The 7,877-nt window shown below is 35.6% G+C and overlaps 1 pseudogene; it reads left to right on the top strand.

Moving 5' to 3' along the window:
* The first annotated feature begins 7,356 nt into the window (after positions 1-7,356).
* Positions 7,357-7,877, top strand: part of LOC139871104 (heat shock cognate 70 kDa protein-like) — a 50,331-nt pseudogene continuing 49,810 nt past the window's right edge.

The following is a 7,877-nucleotide window of genomic DNA, read 5'->3' as shown; positions in this document are numbered from 1 at the left end:
TAAATAAAGTCTCGAAAATGCAGAAAGTCCCTTTCCATAAAAGGCAAACGAACAGCAGCCCCCTTAAAATTTTAGCACATGAGCAAACAGCCCCCTTAAACTTTAGCACATGAGCAAAAGAGCCCTCAAGCATAGGAAAAACAGCACCATCAAACCTTACATAACCAACAGAAACACATTAAGTTAGACATGAGAAATAGAGAAAATAAGCTTGATAATTTAACATCCCCCCTCAAGCTTATTTTGGAACATGTCAACAAGTCCCAACCCTTTTGAAAGGAGATTATGCTGAGCAGTACCCAACCCTTTAGTTAGAATGTCTGCAAGTTGATTTGCAGACTCAATTTTTTCGGTTCTGATTAAACCAGAAGTAACTTTATGTCTTATAAAATGTAGGTCAATGTCAAAGTGTTTGGTTCTATCATGAAAGACAGGGTTGGCTGCAATTTGAATTGCAGAGCTATTGTCACAGAACAGGGTAATGGGAAGATTGACTTTAATATTAAAGTCAAGTAGAAGGTTTTTTAACCACACAATTTCACAAGCAGTGGACCCTATGGCCCTATATTCAGCTTCAGCTGAGGACCTGGAGATGGTAGCTTGTTTTTTGCTTTTCCAAGAGACAAGTGACCCACAAAAGAACACAAGGTATCCAGTAACAGATTTCCTATTAAGCTTGCACTTTGCCCAGTCAGAGTCACAGTAGGCATGCAGGGAGTACCCCTTGCCTTTCATCATTTGAATACCCTTGCCAGGAGCACCCTTTAGGTACCTTAGAACCCTAATGGCAAGGTCAAAGTGAGATTGCAGAGGGGCATGCATGTATTGACTGAGCACCTGGACAGCAAAGGAAATATCAGGCCTAGTGAGAGATAAGTAGATTAATCTCCCAACAAGCTTTTGATACTCAGTGAGATTGGTAATGGGTTTATCCTTGTCACTAGGTTCACATGCCACACATAAGTTTTGTTCAATGGGGGTTGACACAGGTTTACACCCAAGCAACCCATAGTCATTTAGAAGATCAAGGCAATACTTTCTTTGAGACATGCATATAACATCATTATTTTCCAGAATTTCAATACCAAGGAAATATTTCAGTTTTCCCAAGTCCTTAATCATAAATTTGGATTTTAAATTTTTTTTGACTTGGTCAATTTCATCAGGGTTGTTCCCAGTGATCACAATATCATCCACATAAACAAGCAGGGCAATAAACACATTATCATTATTCTTCACATACAAAGAGTAGTTAGATTCACTTTGAGTAAAACCATTTTCAACCAAGGCAGAGTTCAACTTCTCATTCCATTGCCTTGGTGCTTGTTTAAGCCCATATAAAGATTTGGACAGTTTGCACACTTTGGTTTTATCAGAGTCACTATAGTATCCTTTAGGCAAGGTCATGTAAACATCCTCATGAAGGTCACCATAGAGAAAAGCATTGTTAACATCAAGTTGATATAAGGGCCACCCATTTTGAACAGCAATGGTAATAAAACATCTGACAGTAACATGTTTTACCACAGGAGAGAAGGTCTCATCATAGTCTATGCCCTCCTTTTGACTGTAGCCTTTAGCTACAAGTCTGGCCTTGTACCTCTCAATCTCTCCATTTGACTTATATTTAATTTTATAGATCCATTTATTCCCAACAGGAGTCCTATCATCAGGAAGGTCAGTGATAACCCATGTGTTGTTTCTAATGAGAGCTTCCATTTCTAGGTTCATAGCCTCAACCCAATTGGGATCAAGGCAGGCTTCCTCATAAGATTTAGGTTCAATAGATTTATTCAGATTGGACACAAAGCACAAATTATCAGAACTTAGCAAAGAATAGTTAACAACCTTTTCTATCCCATACTTAACTTTACCCTCTATCACATAGTCATCAAATTTCCTAGGCATTGCAGTGTTTCTGGAAGATCTCCTTAGGACTTCAGGTTCATTATGAACCTCAGGTTGTTGTGACCCATCATTATTGTTATCAGTATTGCTCTCAGGAGAAGTAGAGTGATCATTTAAAGTTGCTGTAGGACTACAATCAGGTTCATGGTCATTGTTACAATGACTAGCACAATGATCATTATCACTACTGCCATCATTATCACTTACATCTCTCCCTTCATCATTGGGACTTTCAGTGTCAGTTTCAAAAAAGGTAAAGTTTTCACTATTAAAAAAGTTTTTGTGGTTTAAAGCATTTGCATCAGTTGTAGACTCTTTTGATTTTAAAGGAAACACAGTTTCATAAAACTTGACATCCCTAGAAAACAAAATATTTTTTGACTCAATATCATAAAGTTTATAACCTTTTTTTTCATTTGAAAAACCAATGAGAACACATTTTAAGGACCTACTTTGAAATTTGTCAGAAGGATTTAAAACAGCAGCAAAACATAAACATCCAAAACACTTTAAATGGGAGAGATTGGGTTCACTTTTAAAAATAATTTCATAGGGGGTCTTTCCAGAAAGCACAGCAGTGGGAGTCCTATTGATCAAATAGCAAGCAGTTAGAACACATTCACTCCACATATTTAGGGGCAAACCCCCTTGAAACATAAGGGCCCTAGCTACATTTAGCAGGTGCCTGTGTTTCCTTTCAACTATTCCATTCTGTTGTGGTGTGTAGGCACATGTAGTTTGATGAATAATTCCTTTGTTTGACACAAGATTGTGAAATTTAGAGTTCAAGAACTCAGTTCCATTATCACTTCTAAAGATTTTGATTTTAGCAGAAAATTGATTTTCAATGAGATTTACAAAGATATTAACATTATCATAAACTTCATCTTTAGATTTTAGCATATATAGCCACACAGCTCTGGAATAGTCATCAACAATAGTCAAGAAATACTTAAAGCCCTCTCTACTTTGGATTCTAAAGGGACCCCATAAATCAAGGTGAATTAAGTCACCAAGAGAGTTAGATTTATGATTACTCAAAGGGAAAGGGTCCCTTGTTTGTTTTGCCTGATGACAAATATCACAAGGTTCATTTTCAAGAGTATCTTTTAAGTTTAATTTTTGTTTTAAAACATTTAGAACCTGATTGGATGGGTGTCCAAGTCTAGAATGCCAAAGTTTAGAAGACACATAACAATTACTCACATAAGGAACAGAATCAAACAAGTACAGGCCATCATGTTGGCTACCAGTCCCCTTTATAGTCCCCTTTTTCAAGTCCTGAATATAACATTTAGAGTCATTAAAGCTAACCATTAGATTGCTATCTTTTGAAAGTTTGTGCACAGATAAGAGACTGACACAGTATTCAGGAACCACAAGAACATCAAACAGAGTCAAATCATTTGTCAACTTTAAATTCCCAACCCACTTGATTTTGGCCTTAGTTCCATTTGGGTGACCAACAGAAAGATTAAGTTTTGACACATCAATGACATCACAAAGAAGTTTTTCAGACATGGTCATGTGCTGGTTTGCACCAGAGTCAATGATCCAACTAGGATATATAACTTTGTTTTGAGAGCAATTAAAGTTGAAAAATTTATCAAAGTTGGAATTAAATTTTTTGCTATTATTGAATAGGATACCTGAAGCATTAGCATGACTGGATGTGGCAGCAGGCTTATCATTGATAAGACTGAGAAGCTTGAGCATTTGTTCATTTGAGAAGGACATGGGTATGCCAGGAGAGTTACCCTCATCAGGAGGGTTGGAAACACTGTTATTGGCAGAAGGTCTAGGGGCAGTGGGTCTCCAACTGCCAGAACTAGGTCCATTTCTTTTGTATCCAGGTGGGTATCCAATAATTTCATAACATCTTTCAATTGTATGACCTACCTTGCTACACTTTTTGCACTTAAGACTGGTGTTAGGACCTCTATTATTATTACCATTATTATTTTGAAATCTGTTATTAGAGGTTTGGGCAATGAAAGCAGAAGTTTGGGGTTTAGTTGTGATATCTTTGTTGGAGAAACCCCTGTGGGATTCTTCCCTTGATACCACAGCATAAGCAGTCTTGACATCAGGAAGAGGGTCTCTTAAAAGGAGGTTACTCCTAACAGACATATAGCAATCATCCAATCTCATGAGGAATTGCATAAGTTTGAGGGTCTTGTTGTGATCAGCAATGTGAGTTGCAGCAACACAGTTACAGGTGGGTATGACAACTAAGGTTTCATATTGTTTCCACAAGGCATTCAAACTATGATAATATTCAGACAAAGAGGATCCATTTTGTTTTAAAGAGTTGATTTTATGGTGAACATTAAAAATAACAGACCCATCAACCTTGTCATATGTTTCCTTTAGTTCGGTCCAGATAGTTGAAGCATTCTTTGAAAAAATGAGACCAGAGTAAAGTTCATCAGCTATTGACCCAAGTAACCAGGACAGGACAACAGAGTTGCACCTATCCCATTGTTTAGACAAAACTTCATCAGTGGTATTTTTAATGCAAGTGCCATCAATAAAGCCAACTTTGTTTTTAGTTTCAAGAGCAAGTAACACAGATCTACTCCATATTTTATAGTTTTCAGTCCCTTTAAGTTTTAAAGAGATTAAAGGTGTAGTGGAGGTGTCACTAGGGTGAAGGTAAAGTGGATCCCCAAAGTCCAGTTTGGTAATCAAAGTAACAGCAGAAGCTTCAGTATCCCCCATGAGGGCAGCAAGAGCAAACAAAACACAAAAAAAGACAGTAGAACAGAACCACACACAATAAGAAAATTAACACATAACACACAAACAAAATCCCAAAATAACAGACCAAGAATACCTGTAAGGATAAAGAGACAAAACAGATAATAAGCAAGAGAGGTCACGAATCAACCAAGTGCTTGATCAGGTATTCACACGTTTCAAGAACGTAGATCAAGAGTTGGGCACTGGGATTCGGTCAATAAGGGGTGATACAGATAAAAAAAAAAAAGAGGAAAAGGAAGTGTACTCCCCTATAGAGCAATAATACTCTATCACAGTAACACAGATCAGCGGAAGACGATTAGCAGCAGAGCACGATTAATAACCAATCAACAAACTGGTGCAGAAAATCGGATCAATAACCAATCGAGCCCTAACCCTAATTTTAAAATTAGGGTTTCTTTCAAACAGTCGATTCACCAGTAGCAGATCACGAGCCTAAGCTCTGATACCATGAAAAGAACGGATAAAGCAACAGCAACTCAAACTTATGAATCAAAATCAGTCACCATGAAAACATCAACATACAATCGGAGTACCAGCAGAAACAAATATGTGTGCCAAAATTAAGAACCAAGATTACAATCGTAAAAGAACAATACTAATAGCAGGTTCAAACAATTGATAAAAGAGATTTGGATTTTAGGGATTGAGTAGGTGAAGATGACCGGCGACTGTAATTGCTGAATGTGTGTGTCATTTTGTAACCCTACACATACAGCCATATAAATAAAGTCTCGAAAATGCAGAAAGTCCCCCTCCATAAAAGGCAAACGAACAGCAGCCCCCTTAAACTTTTAGCACATGATCAAACAGCCCCCTTAAACTTTAGCACATGAGCAAAAGAGCCCTCAAGCATAGGAAAAACAGCACCACCAAACCTTACATAACCAACAGAAACACATTAAGTTAGACATGAGAAATAGAGAAAATAAGCTTGATAATTTAACATTTTTTGTTGTTAGAATTCATTTGCTAACCACCAAGTAAGCCGATTTATTGCTCATGTTTTGGTCTTCGGTCTTGATTTCTGGAACGGATTTGACCATAATCGATAACCTTGGTCAAATGTGTCAATCACTCGGTTATGAAAATCCACGTATTTTTGTTTCAATGATTAGTATTTGGAACTTTCTTGGTTGTGTTGGTGGTGGATACTTCTCCGAGATTATTGTGAGGTACGTTGTCACAAACTTATATTACTGTGGTAGATCCGGTTGGGGTGAAAAATGGGCGGGGTCATGTAATAGGTCAACTCAAATTCAGGTTTGAATGGGTTATTTTTGGAACGGGTCAACTGGAGTTGACCCGTAACAACCTTCTTTTAATTATATAACATTAACTAGCTTGTATGTAGAAAATATGATTGCCAAGAATAAATTATCTCTTTAGCAGTACAAATTTTGTGAATAAAATGATTAGAGAGGTTATATATCATAAACGATACTTCTTGAATCCTTCGACTCATTTGACCCGTTTACTTTTAATGTATTTAGTATTTGACGAATTTTACCTATTATATTAATGCATGGATCAACGATGATACCACACATTTTTTAAAGTTGATTTAAGTGGGTCAAAATGACTCATTTTTTTCCTTGTGAAGACTTTTGTGCTTTTCTTTCATTTTGGAGGTGAGATGGGATTGTATTTGGTAAAATTTGCGCAATGGTGAGGTAGTTGTAGGACATCCTTTTTATTAATGGTAAGGGCGAAATTTATGATCCATATTTAAACCTAGACTACCATTGTCAAGGTTATCCATATTTTTTGGGTAATAATCGAACCTCTCATCTTTTATCCAAATTTTCCTTGTGAAGACTTTAGAGCATATTGTCTTTGAAAAATTATTCTGTATAAGGTAAATTTTCAATTTCTTTTATCTACTTCATTATCCGGATAAGATTTTGTCAATAAAGATGATGAGTGTGCTATGACAAACTTTTCAGGGCACATGTCAAGTTTAACTAGATAATATGATCGATTGCAATGAAAGAGTCAAATACTAAATTTTGTTATGGTGGTTACGTAGGCTGATAAACTGCTTCAAAAGAGTTTAACAGACATGTGAAGGATACTGAAAAGAAAATCAAGTTGCTTCAGTACGTGTTGACACTAAATTACCAATTCAAACGCTTTGTTGCATTGAATAACCTATGGAAAAGTCGTCATAGACATACTTAGCTACAAATTCATAGTCTACTATTATAAAATAATAGTACACCTGAATATTCAACTTGGTGTTACAAATTATATTCTTTTACTCGGTTGAACTTTACTTAAATTTAATGTTAGTATTTTACTTAATTTATATCTCATATTTTGTTCAATTACATTATTTGTATCGAATTTTTAAATGAGCTAATACACAAATTATTATATTTGAAAATTTTATTGACGAAAAGACGCGGTCTTAAGCTAGTAAATAAATATAATAAAGTTGTATCAATACTCGGGTGTAATATTATGGCATGTTTAATAAACTCTAGTCTAATAAAAGGAAGTCCCAAAATTATTACTCCATAACAAAGATGCTCCGTTATCTTAGTGAAGGAAAGAATAATTATATATCTAAGTCGTTTATCATACGGAGAAGAATCCTTATGGTATACGGAGTATAAAATTCCACCTCTATATATAAATGTATAATAGTCAACCAGTACGAATTATCGAAAGTGAACGTAATTAATGGCAGGAGGAAGTGGAAACGGCGACGTTTTGGCGATTGGGATTGATCTCGGAACAACATATTCATGTGTTGGTGCATGGAAAGATGATCGCATTGAGATCATACCTAATGAACAAGGAAACAGAACGACACCGTCTTGTGTTGCTTTCACTGATTCTCAACGTTTGGTTGGTGATGGCGCCAAAAATCAATCTCTTATCAACTCTGCTAACACCATATTTGGTAATCACTATTCCATCTCAAAATCTATTTAATTAATTAAATTTTAGCTTATATGTATGTATATGATATTTAATTTGATTAATCATAAAACATACTGTAGGTTACATAAACAGAAACTTTCCTGAAATAATTAACAAAATTAACTTGTAAACCATGGAATTTTGTTATGTTACTATTCATTAATAAACATGATTACATGAACAAGATTATAAGTTATTTAATTTAATAAAAAAGAGCAGAGTTGGTAAATATTTTAAATAAAGATCTTTGATTCAAACCTTGCTTCCGTTTATGAGTG

The sequence above is a fragment of the Rutidosis leptorrhynchoides genome, chromosome 10, assembly GCF_046630445.1.
Source record: "Rutidosis leptorrhynchoides isolate AG116_Rl617_1_P2 chromosome 10, CSIRO_AGI_Rlap_v1, whole genome shotgun sequence".
NCBI classification, from domain to species: domain Eukaryota; kingdom Viridiplantae; phylum Streptophyta; class Magnoliopsida; order Asterales; family Asteraceae; genus Rutidosis; species Rutidosis leptorrhynchoides.
Note: the sequence above shows the minus strand (reverse complement) of the source record. Positions and strands in the feature narration are given on the sequence as shown.